The sequence below is a fragment of the Lactuca virosa genome, chromosome 6 (genome assembly GCF_052849685.1).
Source record: "Lactuca virosa cultivar CGN04683 chromosome 6, Lactuca_virosa_CGN04683_v6, whole genome shotgun sequence".
Taxonomy (NCBI): Eukaryota; Viridiplantae; Streptophyta; class Magnoliopsida; order Asterales; family Asteraceae; genus Lactuca; species Lactuca virosa.
The window spans coordinates 221,187,152-221,206,513 of NC_136431.1; the positions used below are offsets into that span (position 1 = coordinate 221,187,152).

The window sequence follows — 19,362 nt, forward strand, 5'->3', positions numbered from 1 at the left end:
AATGGTGGTGATCACTTAGTATGAAACTTTTCAAAATGGAATTGATCTCAATTCGAATCTCTCATGCTTCAATTGTAAGGTGACATGTAAAAAGATGAAACTAATTTGTTTTATGCTTCAATTGTAAGATGACATGTAAAAAGATGAAACTAATTTGTTTTATATGTCAATGCTTCAATTCTGAGGTGACATGTGAAAAGACGAAACTAATTTGTTTTATATGTCAAGCATTGATGGATCAAAACCAAAGGTTCAAATCCTATTGGACGCAATTTTTTCCAGATATTTTTTTAGATTTAGATATCAAAAAATAAATTTTGAATGATTTGACTCCGAAACGCTTGAGTACCCTTTTTATTTTATTTCAAAAATTATTTCTCTTAGGTTAATCTAGGCCAGAGGCATACCTATGTCAAGATAACCCCCCTTGAAAAGGTTTGTGTTTCATTACTTCAACTTTCTAAGAAAAGGAAAACAATTTAGCATAACAATTATATATATGATAATTATAAGCAATATTTATTTAATTATGCAAAATTATAGGACTTAGATCATCCAACAAGATATCGAGGATCGAATCGGTTGCTAATTAACCATGTATTCATTTATCAAGAATATTGTTTGATACCAACACAAGTTTGTTTTTTTCTAAATCATATAGATCCACATCTATAAAAGGTTGATATTCAGTTCTTTCTTAGTGACTATTTGTCCCTTTGTCAATGGTGTTTCAACAACATTTAAGTTTAACTAATAGCTTCATTCACCAACGAAAGGATTGCATCAACTTGAAAATGGATATGTGTCATTGTTGTCATCACTTTGCGGATATACAACTCAATATTGAAATAAACAGTATTCTCGATCATGATCACTTGCCACAACACTTGTTATTATCGGCATTAAAAAAAGATAGTATATTTATTTTTCTCGACGCTCTAAGTAGATGCTCCAAAATTGGTTTTGTACGCCTTATTTTGAGTTTATTAGTTACTTTAGGTAGTAGCTTGATATCATTAAAGGATTCTATTTATTGTTGACAAATAACATTGAGGATCAGTTAGTGTCTATAAGATGCTCCTTGTATATATATAACTTGGCCAACCTCTTTTGGTCACGCATGATGCATGCCTTGGATCATAACAATTTGCCTTGAGTACGTGGAAGAATCTGCATGCCTGCCTGCCTCAAAAAAGTTGGTGAAATTGTAACAAGAATATATATATATATTATAATATGTCGATATATAGTGAAGAAATTAATGATACACCTTATTTCTTATCTTATGAGTCAACTTCAAATGGAAAGCATCTAGTCATCGATCTCATCTAAGGTATCCAAGAAACTCCATATATATCCCTTTGAGCAACATCGATTTCATCCAAGTATAAAGAAGGAACCATCTAAAATATATACTTCCATTAAGTGTCAGTGTCATCAATTGTTACAACTGAATTGCATTTACAAAGAATAAATTTTTAGATGGCTGAATATTCCGCGATATCCAAAATTTTTATACGGGTATCATAAATTTTTGGAAAATCACTACCCTAAATCCGTTTCCAAAATTGCAAATATCCAAGTTTTAGATGGCTGAATATTCCACGATATCCAAAATTTCATAATTTTTGGGATCATATTTCTGTATTCTCATATCGAATTAGCTAAGGCTGGCTGGGTATTATTACAAATTTATTTATAAAACTCAAGATTATCGATCCCCTTGCTGGCCTACAAGTTGTACACATTTATTTTAACATATTACACCATAAATACTACTTAATTAACTAATTGATTTTGGCTGCTTGAGTTTCTTTCTAAAGAGTAGCACCCATCAATGGCAATGTTGATATGACAGCAATGTATGTAAGCATCCACGTTGATCTTCTGTTTTGTTGGAACAGCTGCTCCAACCATTTTTTGATGCTATTCAAATCAGCTACTTTGACCGATGTTTGACCACTTGGACGGGATACTATATTTTTTGCATCTGGTACAACAAGTACATCAGCAGCAGCACTTTGATCATTGATTTTCTGTCTCTCAAATGGATCTTCTTCATTTAATTTTACATTATCAGTGGGTGATGATGGATCATTGGTGATTCCATTTGAAGCATTCACATATGGGCCTTGATCCACAGAAGATTCTGGTCCAATATGCGGAGGATTCTGTCACAGAATATATATAATATATTACACATTTTTACACATAATAATATACAATAATTACCAAAAAGGAATAATGAATTTAATTTTTTTTACCTTCTTTTGTGCATGCATAAAGGGGCTGCAGTGAAGAACACCAAGGAATTCATTCGCAGCTCTCACCCACCTTATGGAAATCGAAGCAACAAGAAAAACAAATTAATATTGTAAATTAAATAAGGTCAAGATTTGATTATGAAACTTGAAATAAGTATTAAGATCATACCATAAACTAGATGCAGTAAGACCCTCAAAGAAGGCAAGATATTTTTATTTGCTCTAATAAACATAACATACATAAATTAAAGATGATGATGATGATGAGATCAAGGAGGATGAAATGAGGGAACACAGTAGAGCGTACCTGCACTCATCCCATGGGATTGCCTCCCAGGTACAGACTGGATCATCTAAACTACTTACACACAGTAACGGAATTGCAACTTTTGTGACATATGGTGCGCTGCTGCAATGCCTATGGCTATAGTATGTATCCACACTCTTCAACAAACCAAAAAAAAAAAAAAATCAAATTAACAAGTTATGCAAGAAAGAATATTAAAATGGTTAAAGAGGTTTACCTCAAACTTGCCAACTAGAGGAGTAGCATAATTGTCAAAATCCCGTATACGACGTGACTAGAAAAAAGAGAAAATAATCTGTTTATATTCCAAAATAACAAAAAGTTAAAAAAATATACAGTGGTAGCTAACTGAAAAGATAAAATTAAGAAATAACAATGATTTACTGAAACACAAAGAATAATATGAGAACATAAATAAACACAGGGAATCAGGAAAGGCATGGTTCGCTCCAGTGGAAGAAGCAAAGTTGTTTGTTTTGTCAGATGCGGAAGGAATTTGATTCCTTATTTTGTATTTAACGACACAAATCATTTTTAATGTTCCACAATATCAATTAATATAAAACTTTATTTTCTGAAAACAAGTAGAAAGTATATTTTTTGAAATAATCTTTACTTGGGTTTTAATCAGCTTTTATTATGTTTAAGTTTTTAGTTTTGTAAATTATTAAAATTCATTAATCACATTAAATTTTTTAAACTACGACATATTTATTCACATACCTTTATTATACCATCCCAATCTGCAAGGCGCGCGATGAAAAAGAGTTTGATGTCTGCAATCAGAAACTAAAATTAACAAGGAAAGCTTTTTCATCACAATAAACAATTAAAATGCCAAAACACTGTGTAGTAGAGTGAGTGTCTGTTGTGTTTAAGTGAGGAAATGAGCATTACTACATACAGTTTTGCATACTGTTAGTAAGAGCCCTATCATACAATTTTTGAACAGTTTATGAATCTAGACCCAATCTGCAGATAGATATATAAATAAACAATTGCTGTCAAAAAGTGATACATATGAACAAAAAGCCTCATATATATATATATATATATATATATATATATATATATATATATATATATATATATATATATATATATATATATTTCTAAGGGTTAAATGCAAGAAACAATGACATACATATATTAATTTGCAATGTTGAAATACAACTTATGATGAATAATAGACACTAACCAAAAGGTCCCAAGGAGAGCAGATAGCAACTGCACCAGCTATAGGAACATGTTCACCTGAATACATAATTAACTAACTCATCATAAACAAACTTTTAGTCAACAAAACACCCAAACTAACCCAACTATATATATATATATATATATATATATATATATATATATATATATGATATTTAGTCTAGATGATGTTTACACTAATAGACTCCTTATTGCAACTATCACATAAAATGAAAAATCACCCTAACAAGCAACAAGGTCCTCAGTCCTCTCACATGTTCTAGTCTTTACTCTTTAGTTAGATACTTGATTATAATTATTAATATTTCGGTATATAAGTAGCATTGTAAATTAATTTTGGGTAATCTTTCAACAACAAAACAAACTTGAAGCATGGACTTAAAGAACTTAAAGAACTTAAAGAATAGAGAATAGTTAGCTGATCACATCACAGCTTGTAACTTAACATTAGGAAGAAAATATAAAATAATGACTAGGAAACGAAATATAAAATAATGCAAGATTAAAGGTACCAGAATATTGGCACCAATGCTAGTTCCAACAACAAAAAGAGGAGCATTGGGATATTCACGATGAAGATCGTTGATGACATCTCGTGTGTCTTTTGTCCACCCCGCATTATAGAAGCAATCAGACTGCAAACAAAAAATCATACCATCTCAAAGCGTTTAATAAAGTAACATTTAAAAAAAACAAAAATGGTATGATGATCAATCTATCTATCTATAGGTTTTAGAATGAATTTAGTTAAGAGTTGTATTTTAATTTAATTAAAATACATAGTATTAATCTATTTCTAATAAACTACTGACCGTGACAGAAATTCCTCCAACTTCACGGTGATTGCAAACAACAACATCCCACCCTCGTTCAGCAGTGGAGTAAGCAAGATGCTTGATGTACTCAAATCAATTCATCATCATATGCTCTCTCTCTCTCTCTCTCTCTCTATATATATATATATATATATATATATATATATATATATATATATATATATATATATATATATACCTTTCTGTATACAGTTTATATCTGTTCCACTGTCAACAAGAGCAATAAATTTTTTTTATAATATTTCCAATTATTAATTTTATTTTGACGTACAATTTCTGGGATTATATCGACAGCTTTTATAAAGCTTTTCTTTATGAAAATCCAAAGAAGAAACATTCTTGGTTTTTCAAAATTTGTGACCAAGTTTATAAACAAAAATTGTCAAATTGGTTTACACAATGGTGGTCATCATATGACCCAAGTGTTCAAATTCTCCCTGAACCGTTCAAATCTTTATATGTTGAATGGGTTCATGTGGCTCCAAAATACAGGGAAGCTCTTGAGCACTCCAATGGAGGAAGAGAAGTAATACCTACTCTACATTTTTTCATAGAATTTTCCATTCCTTGGATTTGGAAATGGATCCCAGAAGTTGATTACAGTCCTAATAAGTTCTCATCTTTACAAAGATCATATCTTACAAAATTTTGGGCAAAAATGTTGCAAAAGGATCCAACCTCAAATGAGATAAACTCCAAACAAACGATTGATAATATCAATCAGACAATTTTGAAATATAAATCTCAAAAAGAATTTTTATCTCATAAGGAACAATCAAACAATTTTAATCCTTATGAAAAACTTCTAAATTCCATTAAAGGTCAAGGAAATTCTTCCCCATCAAAAGATGAAATTATCAAGGCTTATTTTCGTCAGATGAAAGAAGACCTGCTTCAAAACCTCAATAAACAACCATCGGACAGCTCCATGTTATCCACAAGCAATTATGAAAATTGTCTAGCAGGAGAATCTCAACCAATCGATGATACCAATGACATTATGGATGACTTCACTGTAGAAGATGCTTTTGTCACTATTGAAGACATGATATTGGAAAAGCTACAAAAGAAGAAGACAAAAGCATAAGGGCTATATGGTGGAAATTTCTACATCTATCAATATTCTCTATTTGCTTTAATAAAGCTACAATAATGAAGACATTTGTTTAACCAGCTGTTATACAGTGTACTCAATTATTATCTTGTAATATTTTATAGTTTTTAAACTTGGTTTGAAGTCCGGGCCTATATATAGGTTGTTATGTTTATGTATGAGAGGGCAGAAGATTTCTTCCTATCTACTCTCTCCCTCTTGTAAAATATTCTGAAGTTATAAAATAAGTTTTAAAGTATTCCTGATGCATCCTTCTTTCGTTAATTGTGTTTCCCTTCACTCTTGTAAGTTTTCATTACTTATACTTTATTATTGTTTATATTAGCCTAATGAAAGGCTAAAACCTTTTAAGTGTTAAATAATTTCATGAGATTATGGCTTTATTAATTTTGTAAGAACCGTAGGTACCATATAGTTATTTGAAATACAAAAGTCTAGGTTGATAACATGTAATTTAATTAGAAATGTTTTACCATTAGTCGTGATGTTGCCTGCCTTTTAGCCAAAGTGTGGCGTTGTTAGGGTTGTTATCATTGACTCGGTATATATTAACGTTTCAAATTAAATTATTTGTTATTGTAAATAATCCTATGACTGTATTTTGGCATTATATATATATATATATATATATATATATATATATATATATATATATATATATATATATATGAGGGAGGAAGAAAGAGCGACTTATACAAAATGTAAAATTTAAATTTCTTTTCTCAAAATGCTTGCACAATTTATTAAATTTTTGGAATATTAGTGAATAATAATATTACGCATTGCTCCTGAAAAGTAGGATGCTATAATAAACAAATAAGTAAAAGTATGTTGCGATTCCAAGTACATGTATATCTTTTTCCACCATCTTCTAAGGTCTGGTATATTTCTAAAACTAGAGCTAATGTACAAAGTAGCAACGTACTTTGATATATATATATATATATATATATATATATATATATATATATATATATATATATATATATATATGTGTGTGTGTGTGTGTGTGTGTGTGTGTGTGTGTATAATAACATCCTCCTTTCATTTTTTTTTCTAATAGCATTGTAATTCCATTTTTTTCTTATTGAAAGATTTACCAAGGATAATACACCCAATCACAGTATTATAATTCTAATTTATTTCTTATTAGGACATTATACTTTTAATGGCTTTGTATTTGGATGTCATTGCTGGAATTGGGTAGATTTTTCAAAGTAAAAGGTTTTCATAAGAAAGAATGAAAAAAAGAAAAAAAGCACAACAAAAGAAAAAAAGCAGGTTCAGTAATAATTAAGCCATGAAAATGACCAAATTTTGCTGGCAAGAGTTTGAACTTACAGCTGCAGAAGAATCACTAGTTAATCCAGGAATTACAACTAAGATGGGGGTTTTATCTTCACATGTTGAACCTCCTAAAACTGCAAAGTTATATAAAATTCAAACCACAATAAATAAAAACCTTGCATGCATGTTTTACAATTCAATTTACAAGTTTCTCATCATGGAATATATTTTTTTAGAATCAAGCCTGATGATAATTTCTCCTACAAAGATTAACTAAAGGGATAAATGCATCAAACAACAATGTACTTTCACATATTTGTGTATTATAACAACCTACTTTCATTTCTTTCTATTGAAGCATTATACTTTCTTAGTAAGACATTGTACTTTGAACTTTTGACCCAATTATTACATTATATTTTCTGTTGTATTGCTTATTATAGCACTGAAAATTGTTTTGTATTTGGATGACATTGCTTTAACTGGGAAGATGTTTTTACTTTTTATTGAACAAGGTTGTAATAGAAAGAAAAGAAAATAGGTTGCTATAATATCAATTACAGTACATTGCTATTTCTTGCATTTAACCCAATTTTAAATAGCAAACACCATACCAACTACCAAGCATCATAATCTAACAACTAAACCACCATCACATCCTAGGAAAACAGTAATAATGAAATTGTCAAAGATATTAGCTATGATTTCATCAATAATTCAAATCTGCAGAATACATGTTTTTATCGTCAATATTTATGAATATTTTGTTTCCCTAGATTAGGACATAGAAGCTCAACTTCAGGCTGCCTAAAAAACCTGTATCTTAGAGCTACTAATTAGCTTATATGTTTAGTATATAGTGAGATAAAAATTAGCAACAACATGATAGGCACACTTTATGCATATTTGATTATGAATTATAATCTACATATTTGAAAATGAACTTCTTTAATTACCCTTTATAGGCTTTTTTTTTTTTTGTAACTTGTTGCATGGTCTATAAGTCGCATCATACTAAACCACAAGAAGATTTACAAGATAATATTAACATCTTGGCATGTATTTATTATTAAGTGATAAATCACATTGATATTTTCTGATGAGGTACAGTATAAATGTTGTATGTAAATTACCATCTGAACTCTTTAGCCAATCCAGAGCAAAAGTTCCACAATCAGATATTCAGATGCATGGAATAATTTTCTGAAAGAGTAGAAAAACATTATAAGAATAACCAAAATATAAAAAGCTAAATTCTGTTCCAAAACACATAGAATCCATTTCTGATGAGGTCAACAAAAGTGATAGAACAGTCACTTAAACGTTAAATGCAAGAAATAGCTACATTCATTTATTTTGTACAGTAAAACGTTTTGCTTTCATTTCTTTTTCTGGCAGCATTGGACTTTCAAAAAAAAAATCTCTTTTAGGAATTGCACTCTGAAACTTACCTAAGTATAACATTGTACTTTCAATTTTTTTTCTTATTAGCTCATTATTTCTTGACATTGATGCAAATGAGTAGATTTTTCAAAGTACAATGTTGTAATAGGAAGATAAGAAAGTAGGATGTGATAATAAGCAAATAGATGAAAGTATGTTGCTATTTATTGTACATTTCAGTTTTAGTTTGACCAAAAAATATTATTACTTTTCTGTAGTTAAATAGAATATATATTAGTAATTGTCCTATCGGATCCTAAACTTGTATGATCTTCATTTTCATTTAAATTTCTTTTTTTGTTTTTTTTTATCTATCTGGAACAACTTCTCACCTGCGTATGAATCCTACTCAAAGAAATATTCATCCTACTGTCAGAAATTGTGCAACAATCATCAGATGATAACAACTATTAGATACTACACCCACACTTAGTTTTATCAAACATAACTTTGTTTAAAATACTTCATAGGGTTAAAATGGTAAATTAATGTTAGGTGTTTCATATCAAAAAGACAAAAAAAGTACTTTTCACTGACCATATTTTTCATTCGGTTAGTTCAATCTGGCAAAACCAGACCAAGAAGACATACCTTCTATAATTTACTGCAGGAGGTCTTCCATGGAAATGCAGAAATGTTGTTTGAACATGAGGAGGACTTGAGAGCCAAGGTGTAACCAAGTACCTTAGTAATGAAGCAATCAGCACAAAACAACATAAGTCCTTCACATATATAAGATTAAGAATCGAAAAATAAAAATAAAAAATTGAACCTGCCATGAAGAAGGCGACACCGTGGTAAATCTCAGAGGCCGAATTGTATGTTAGAGACACCGGAGAACCTCGGAACAGAGTGAGAACATCATGAAAGAAATGAAACTCTAAGAAATTGTAGATGAAAATTATGAGGAAACACACGAAAGCTATTTCATAATGGATTATCGGTATCAATGTGAAGCCCTGGAGGATGAGCTTGAAGGCCTGGGCCGATGCTGCGATTGATTCAGAGAAATTGGATTGGAAATTTAGAATGGAATCCAAGGAGAGAGTGAAGGATGAATCAATCACCCATTCAGGGAAGAGAAGGAGTATCTGTGATCTACTTCGCCGACTGTGAATCAAGATTGGTGGTGTAGTTCAGCCGACTATGAGAGTCTGTTTGACTTTTGTGGGGCCTTCTGTTACTCTAATTGGAAGCCTTGAAAGCTTTAGGCCACGTCGATGGGCAGCTTTTCTCGCCCAATCGGAATCCCGCCGCCGCCCATAGCCACTAATGCTTATCTCATGCGACGTCTCCTGCCTGCTTGCATCCGGTCATTCTTGCCTCAGGCTGACGCAAGAGACTTCATGGTGGGTTTTGCTCCTAAGTCATAGCCTTGCCAGTTGCCATGATTGGTGTCTTCTCTCTCGCCGCCCATGCCCGTCCATCATCTTCCGTCTGCTTACATCATTCCGGGCAGCTGACGTCGCCGCCGATGTCCTTCCTCACGCTGCTGTCATCCGACATCGAGTTTTCTGTTCTCTCATTATACGTCGCCGCCGATGAGTAAGGCAAATAACCCACCGCTTTTCTCCCAGTCTGCAAGAACTTGAGAGAAAACACGGACTTCTGGCGTGAAATTAGGCCATTCTCTACGGTCAATTTTGGTTCTTCAAACAACCAGGTGCACCTCTCAATTCGTTTTACACATCGTATATGTATCTTCTGATATGTTTGACTTTGCTTTACGAAATCAATAAAGAAAACTAGTTTTAGTGTACTTCCATTTTCAGTTTTTTCTTCTTACTTTTCACAAATTCATACAAACATTGGACTTAGCACAACAAAAAGTTTCATATTTCACAAGTGATGAGTCTAATATAGATGTTTATTAATAGGTTTTATCTGTTGAGGAATGTATATGATCATTTGATCTTGGATGGAGTGAAACCAGAGAAAGATACATTTAACATGCTATTGGTGATAGCATGAAAGGTGTTTGTCTGCAGTTTGTTTCTTCTTACATGTCCAAATGAAATCCATGGTTTTGATTCCTCATGTGGGTGTTCCATATGGTACCTTGAAAATTATTCTTGTGTGTTTTATGTGATGTCGTAGCTCTTTTGGTTTACTCTGGTTTTTGCAGATTTTGACTCCACATTTGTTGTCAACCGCTACAAATGTAACCGAAAATATGATGGGTTTGACCTCAAAGAAAACATCAAGTAAAAAAGGATTTGGGTAATTAACAAGGGAATTTTTATGTTGAGCTTTGGAAGAAATCTTTCAAAGATGCTTGTTGAAGATTGTGACCTACTAGACTGAAGGGCATGAATGCGGTTGCTTTCCTGTGTTTTCAAGATTAGCATTTTCTATTTTGTTTGTAGGTGAAGTAGTTGTTGGTGGGTAGGATGTATGTTGCAATGGTTAATGTGATTCTTAGTGAACCTGGCATAAGTGTGTACAAATGATATAAAGTCGATTATCTGCTATCATTAACACCGACTGACCAACATAAGTCTATTAAGGTGATATAAAGTTTTAAACGTTCATTCTACTTCTATTGACTAACTTTGAAGTATACTAAGTACTAACAAGTAAATACACTTCCAAATTCATTAGAAAACATCAATTACACATAGGTCAAGAATTTAACATTACGATTTAAAGGTTTATAACTTCAAAAATTAAATTATGTTTGATATTAACCACTTGAACATCCCAATTGTGTTAAAAATCATCATTGAATCATCACTAAACTTTGCATCCAATGGACATTGTGAGGTAGATTAATGACATTACTTGTTTGCACAAGTCCAAATCTAGATCATGTCATAATAACCATTCAAATGAAGTTTAGGAACTTAAAACAAGGTTGAATCACATTTCAAACATACATACTAGCGCAAAATCGATTTTACTATTATTAGTAAGGGCGTTATTTGGTCGTTTTTTTTTGGTTTTCAGTTTAACCGGATGAATGGAGAATCTTGATTTGTGTGCCTCCTCCGTCAAAACCTAACGCACACCACCACAATAAGGAACCCACACTCTCCGATGGAGAGGCAAAAAACCTCGGCTATCATAATCGAAGGAATTCACCTGACTCACAATGCGTTCACTCTTCCGGTGCTCCTCCTTCATAGCCTCAATTTGCGCCTCCTGAATCCGTTCCAGAAGCGGAGTAATCACTATCATCCTAAGACAGATATCCCTGATCGGAGCCGTGACTGCCTTGCAGCTAATAGCATCGGCTACAACATTAGCCTTCCCTGGATGGTAAAGGATCTTGCAATCATAATCCTTCACCACACCCAACCACCGATGTTGACTCATGTTCAAATTCGGCTAATCCATCACATACCTCAGGCTCTTGTGATCCGTGTAAATAGCACAACAGCCCCCGGCTCCAAATCATGCGTCAGATAGTTCGCCCCATGAGGCTTTAGCTGCCTCGAGGCGTAAGAAATAATGTGACCCATCTGCATCAAGACCACGCCTAATCCCGTGATAGACGCGTCATAGTAGACCACAAAATCCTCAACACCCTCTGGCATGGTCAAAATTGGCGCCTCGCATAACCTCTGTCTCAGTGTCTCGAATGTTGCTTGCTGCTCAGGCCCCCAGTGAAAAATAGCAGTCTTCTTCGTCAGTCGGGTCAGAGGAACCGCTACCTTGGAGAAATCCTGAATACATATCCGGTAATACCCAACTAAACCAAGGAAACTTCGACTCTCGGATGGAGACCTCGAAACTTCCTACCTCATCACGGCCTCCACCTTGGCTGGATCGACCAGAATACCATTCTGGTTGACAAGGTACCCTAGAAACTGCACCTCGCACAACCAGAACTCGCACTTGGAGAACTTTGCATACAGCCTCTCCCAATTCAGGGTCTCTAAATCCTCTCGCAAGTGCTCCTCATGATGTTCCTGCGTTTTAGAATAGACTAGAATGTCATCAATGAATACAATATCGGACCAATCCAACATCGGTCGAAACACGCAGTTCATGAGGTTCATGAATGCGGCAGGAGCATTGGTGAGCCCGAAGGGCATCACCATGAACTCGTAATGACCATAGTGAGACCGGAAGGCCGTCTTTTTCACATCGTCCTCTCTGACCCTCATCTAATGATAACCCGAATGTAGATCAATCTTGGAAAACCAAAACGCACCTTGAAGCTGGTTAAACAAATCATCAATCCTTTGGAGTGGATAACGGTTATTCACTGTTTGCTTATTCAACCCCCGTTAGTCAATACACATCCGATGCGACCCGTCCTTTTTCTTCACAAACATGATTGGTGCACCCCAAGGCGAACTACTCGGTCAGATAAATCCCTTGTCTAACAGCTCCTGCAACTATGTAGACAACTCTTGCATCTATGGTGGAGCTAGTCGATATGGTGCTTTGGCTATCAGAGCCACACCAAGAACCAAATCAATCCGGAACTCCACCTGCCTCTCCGGAGGCACCCCAGGTAAATCCTCCAAAAACACATCTGGGTACTCCCGCACAACCGACACATAATCAACCATGCCCTACCTTGGTCCTGGGTGTCCATCACATACGCAACGGACCCAGAACAACCTTGATGTAGATAGCATTTTGTGACATTCCAAATTTCACGGCCAAAAAAGACCGATTTGTTTATGCATTGTTTTAAAATCAGAGTAATCTTTTTAAAGAAAACAGTTGCGGAATTTGTCCCAAAACAAAATATGATAACCATTTGTCAAAACATTTCTCAAAGAGAATGTATTTTCATTAAATAATAAAACCTCGGGATGACATGTTCCGATACAGACACATAAGCATAAACAGAACTTACATTTATTTACACTAATGATTTACATCTCCTTTAAATCTCTCAGTGAAATATGTCTTCGTATCGATACCTGTGATACAAAGAAAACTGAGTGGGTCAGGCTTGGGAGCCTGGTGAGCATATAAGGTTTTCAACCCACAATAATATAATTATTATATTCAATCATCAAACAATCAACCCAATTACCCATCCCCATTATCTCCTTTATTTCTTAAGGATTTACCCTAAGAATCGATCATCCTTCACTCATTCATTCCTAAGGATTGACCTAAGGAATTGACACAAAGTCCATCGCTGCCAAGGTCCTCAAATTACCAGTGGTAAACACTTAGTTCAACATAATTAATGAACACCTAGTTCAAACACTCCTAGTGAACACTTAATTCAAAACATCCGGTGAACACTTAGTTCTAAAATACCTAGTGAACACACCCCGTTCAACAACACCAAGTGAACACATTTAGTTCTATAATACCTAATGAACACAAAGTACAATGCTCTTAGTGAACCCAATCATCTAATGAACACAGAGTACAAAAGCTCCTAATGAACACAGAGTACAAACGCTTTTAGTGAACACAATCACCTAATGAACACAGAGTACAAAAACTCCTAATGAACACAGAGTACAAAAGCTCCTACAGGCTACGAGCCTAATAACATTCCAATGAACTATTTAGAATAGTCTGTGGTCGTTGTCACAGATGACTAGATCATTTTAAACATCGAGACCTATCATCATTTTATTTCATTATACACCAACTAATCATCTACCCATGTTCTACCGAACATATTTGTAGATATAAAATACATATACGGTTTAAATCATTTAAAACTTGTACAAAACATTCATTCAACATCCATATCAAGTAAACAAACAATTTATAAACACATAGCATGTATTTCATAGCAAATACTTCATATCTATGTGTTAGAAGAAAGTAACTACACACTCACTTGATTAGATGATTCTCGGACAACACTACGGCTCTAAAAGCAGTATTCTTCGGTGAAACCGGGAGATCTTCACAAAAATCGGGCTTCTCGCGGGCAGAGCTTCGGCTCGGGAATTTTACTTCTCGGGATCTTCGGGGCGTCAGGACTTGCTTCGGGTCTCGGGAATGATATCGGGGCTTCGGGGTATAACTAGCACGCAAAACGAGGCAATAACGAGTGGGAGAGAAAGAAATGAGCAATAAAACTCGGCAGCCCTCGACTTCTATTTATAGGGGGGCTGAACCCCGATTTACGTTGGGCGTAACTCAAAGAGTACGATGGGCGTACTCCGTTGTCGACATGTACGATGGGCGTACGCCTAGTACGCGGGGCGTACCAGGTGGATCAGATCAAATGCGTCATTGCTTACGGACCCGGGGCACTCGAGTGATGGGTCATGTCGACGTGGCCCATTTTGGTTCACGCATACGGGTACGCTGGGCATACTCCCGTACTTGGGGCTTGATCTTGCCATCCCTTATGTCCTGCAAGTACTTGGGGCAGCTTCGTTTCCAGTGCCCTTTTTCATGACAGTGGAAGCACTCTGCTTCCTTAGGATTGGAAGAGGGATTAGCAAAACCAACTTTGGTCCCACTTGAAGAGGATCCATCAAGAGACTTTCCCTTGCGGCTCTTTGAGGGAGCCTTCTTTTTCTTTCCCTTCCCATTCCCTATTGCCAGAACAGGGGCAAAAGTAGTAGTAGGAGTAGACACAACCGACTTGCCTTTAAGGTTGCTTTCTGCAGTCCTTAAAAGCCCTTGAAGCTTGCTAAGGGTGACCTCCTCCTTGTTCATATGATAGGTCATGTGAAACTGATCATAACAAGGAGGTAAAGAGTGTAGAATAATATCTATGACCAACTCTTGATCAAAATTGACATTCAATTTGAGCAAGCGGTCCACGAATCTCAACATCTTTTGCAAGTGGCCCGTGATGGATTCACCATCCTTCATTTTGGTTGTGATCATGGAGGAAATGATCTCATACCTCTCCTACCGAGCGCTTTGATGGTATCTTTCCATCAAATCATGATACATTTCATAGGGATAGTAGTCCTCATAAGACTTCTGCAGCTCAACAGTCATGGTAGCAATCATTAGACACGACACCTTTGTCGCATCCTTCTCATGAGTAGTGTGTTCAGTGATTTGTTCAGGAGTAGCAGTGGTGACATCAATCTCCTTAAGCTCTTTATCAAGGACATATTCTATGTCCTCGTAACAAATAGCCATTCTGATGTTTCAAATCCAGTCATTGAAATTCGAGCCATCAAAAATGACCCTAACACATAGGTTCATTAAAGAGAAAGAGCCTGAAGGAATTGGTGTTGGAGCATTGTTTTGGGTAGACATCTGAAAAGAAGAAGAACAAAGTTTAGATTAGATGATTATCCTTAATATTACACCCAATATGAAATATTAAGGCTAGGATCCAATACAATATTCTACAATTGCGAAGAGGGATGCCGTAATCCAATTGTAAAAATATTTGAAGGTAGGTAAATGACGATTTACCAATTTCCACCATGAAAAACGAAATAGATAATTAAGTTTTAATTGGTTTGAAATTCCTAGATCTTTGAGATTTATTGAACTTTTCAAAGGCATGTTTAAATCTCGATTGTGCCTTTCAAGTTTGTGACTGGGATGTCGAGGATCATAAACAAGGTGTAAATAACCATACAAATTAACTTGGTATACCCAATGTTACAAATCACCTAATCAATGTGTCGGTTAACCACACACGCTCCATTGATCTATGATTAACACAAGGCTACCTTTTGCCACACATTTTCAGTCCCAGATTAGTGTGCCGGTTAACCACACACGCTCAACTAATGACTTAACAAGGTGCAAAGTGTAACTTCATGGATTAGCACTATTTTACATTTTTCCTAAAGTAACTAAGATTGGGAATTATAATAAAAGTTTAGTTACCTTATATTTGTCATTATACCTTTAATGAGGGAGAATTAGTGTCCTATCCTACCCGTTCGGCTAACGACCCTCCACTAGTCAAGGAAGCGGTGGGTGAGAGTGGACACCCATTAAACTACCATTTTATAGGTAGTAACCTTATACCCCCCTTATAGACCAGCTTCGTGAATGAGGCCTACTAACGGTAAGACTGACTTGCTCTTATATATATATATATATATATATATATATATATATATATATATATATATATATATTATTAAACTTGTAATATTATAAAGTATAAGGGTTGAATTTAACTTTTAGAACTCTAGGGATTGGAATTAAAGTTTCATTTAATGCGACTTTGTAAATTCCAAAACTTGAGGACAAGTTTTGAAACTTGTCAAAACTCTTCACATTCATAACCTATGAGTTTAATTTGTTTTTAATGAACTGACCTTTCATTTTCCATAACTTGAGGACAAGTTATGGAGACCATTAAAACACAATTATGATCATATTTGTAACAACTAAACATAATTCATATATGATCTAACTAAACTCATAATCAAGACAATATCAAATCAACAATTTGTAAACAATTTGATTCATCATATAAAACACAATTATTTAAAAACTTTTGACAATTATCTTGTATTTGGATTAGTACAAGCACTACCATATCATAAAAAACATTTCTAATGACTAAAAAACAGTTTGTGGTAGTGTTACAAATCCAAAATCAATCAAGAAACTCAAAAATCTGCACACTGGGCAATCAACTCGTCGAGTACATGAACTGGACTCTGCGAGTTGACTCATTACTGAGTGGACTCGTCAAGTCTGTTCATGGACTCAACGAGTTCACTCGTCAGAGTGCAGAAAACAATTTTTTTTCCTTTGAAAAAAAACTAGCATGCATCAAGTATAATAGAAAACAACCCTAGGCTCTGATACCACTGTTGGGTTTTGAGCACTATAACACTTCCTAAGTGCACATGCAACCCTAAATGCTTTGGATCTAATTTTTCTCTAATTATACAAGCATTTTCTTTTTCCAAAGCATTCACCCTAGCTAGCATACATTTGAAGCTATATAATATAAAACTTAGTTAGGATGCTTACCTCTTGAGTAGAGTAGAGTTCTTGATCCTTGAAAGCTTGAGCACCTCAAGTGTGATGCCTCTATTGGTTCACAAACACCAAGATGAAAAAGGAGGATTCTAGAGAATATGTTACTTGCACAAAAGTATGTAGTAACCGATTTTGGTGCATGGATGAGGCTTTTTATAGTTGTGGCAAATGCTAGGGTTACACTTTGTAAACCCTAATGATCCATGACTTTTCACATCCTCATGCTCCATGAGTTTTACCTCCATGGACTATCCATGGATCATTTATTGGTTTAGCCCAAGTTGCATAATTATGGATCACTAGCCCACACTTATAGAATCATTGATTTACATAATCAATCCCTCCATATTTAATTAGTCTCTTTTGACCACAAAATTAATTCTTAATTAATCCTTGGACAATACTAATTAAATAACTATATTAATATATTATACTTATAATATATTAATTATCATTTATCCTCTAAAATCCATCCTATCAAGTTGCACTGGTGAAGACAACCCAAAAAGGGATCATGTTACAATCGGGTCAAGTATATCCCAGTTATAGTTATGGGCTTAGACACCAAATCCAACAGAACCAAATCAATGGCTTGCTTCCATGGGAAAACGACACCCATTCTATCCAATTTGTCAATGTACGATTTCATTTCCAGAACATGTGCACACACTGAATTTTCATATTTATGTTTACGTGTCAATAGGGCTTGAGTAGTTTCGTATCTTTCTACTCCTGAAAAACGTGATGTGGGGTGAGTCACTGGAGGAGGAGAAGTTGGAGAAGCATGATGTCCAGTTCCACCATTTTCCGAAGAAGAGATTACATTTTCACATTGATTAGAAAGTGGAAGATCATCTTCAGAAGAAAGAGGAAAACTATTTCCAAAAGAATAAGGAAGACCATAATTGTCTTGACTTGACATCTATAATGGGAGAAAAGAGAATTCAAATTTGTTCTTAATTATTAACCCATAAATTTTAAATTATTCCTTTTCTATGTCAGAATTTTTAACCAAGACTATAATAAATCAAATTCAATATGTGTAACTAGAAAGGAGGTGCAATAATAATCAATAGGTGGGTGTTAAAATATAGGCTTAATCATATCATTAACCAATTAGGAGGGTATAGTCATTTAGACAATAAAATGACCATCTTTTCGACATTTATCAAAATAACCATCCATTTTTGCAAAATGGCTTTTGTGAACTACTTTTTGCAAATTTACTTTACTAAATAGTCCTCTTAGGTTTTCGATCAACACAAATAATATAATATACAAAAAATAACACACATGAATTACGTGGTTCACGCACTTACGGATGAGTGTGCTACCTTGTAGGACGAGTTAGAGAGATGCTGTTGATTCGTAATCACAATTTAGATTGCAAACTATACAAAATCTATATATAGAAGTACGGTTTTAAATTCCGGGTTTAAAATACCATACTGGCTAAGACCAAAATAATATATTCTCGGTCGTTTCATTATATTTATAGCAACGGTTATCATATTCCATTACTCAACAGCCAAAATTATAAAAACTTTCATATGAATAATCACACAAATACTTTGTAAAATAATGCAAATTTTAAGAAAAAAAACTATTGATCAAACAAGACTCTTCTAGTAGTACTTTCAACAATGCAACTTTTTGTAGTGGTAAATTGGTTACTGATCAACTGAATGCCTGACACACTGCACAACAAAAGTCAATAAAAATCCAAATTTCTGAAACGCCGCGTTTGCTGCTACTAGTGCTTAGTCTACTCTTCCATTTTGCTTTTGTGTTTGCATGTAGTGGCTTGTAAGTTGTAACCCTATTCCCATTTACCAAAATACGCGTTACTTTCTAAATTTTCAACTTACAAAATTTGTTACATTTCTCAAAATGTGCATTATTGATTTATTTTGCACATATTTGCCAAAATATTTTCTTTAAAGATTTTTGTAGGACCAGTCCAGCTCATACCCAAGACACTAAATCCACCAACATTCACAACTCACCGGTTACAAATAGTAAAAGATTTGAGGA

The 19,362-nt window shown here is 34.3% G+C and overlaps 1 pseudogene across 1 annotated transcript; it reads right to left on the bottom strand.

Annotated features, from left to right (window-relative positions):
- Positions 1 to 1,561: 1,561 nt before the first annotated feature.
- LOC145122318 (uncharacterized) lies at positions 1,562 to 9,605 on the bottom strand (annotated as a pseudogene). Its single transcript, XR_013714624.1, has 14 exons — positions 9,242 to 9,605; positions 9,061 to 9,153; positions 8,160 to 8,229; positions 7,081 to 7,160; positions 4,602 to 4,691; positions 4,302 to 4,424; positions 3,770 to 3,841; positions 3,476 to 3,543; positions 3,295 to 3,347; positions 2,789 to 2,845; positions 2,572 to 2,708; positions 2,434 to 2,486; positions 2,265 to 2,334; positions 1,562 to 2,171 (listed from the first exon to the last, which is right to left on the bottom strand). The product of XR_013714624.1 is annotated as an uncharacterized LOC145122318 (transcript).
- Positions 9,606 to 19,362: the final 9,757 nt, after the last annotated feature.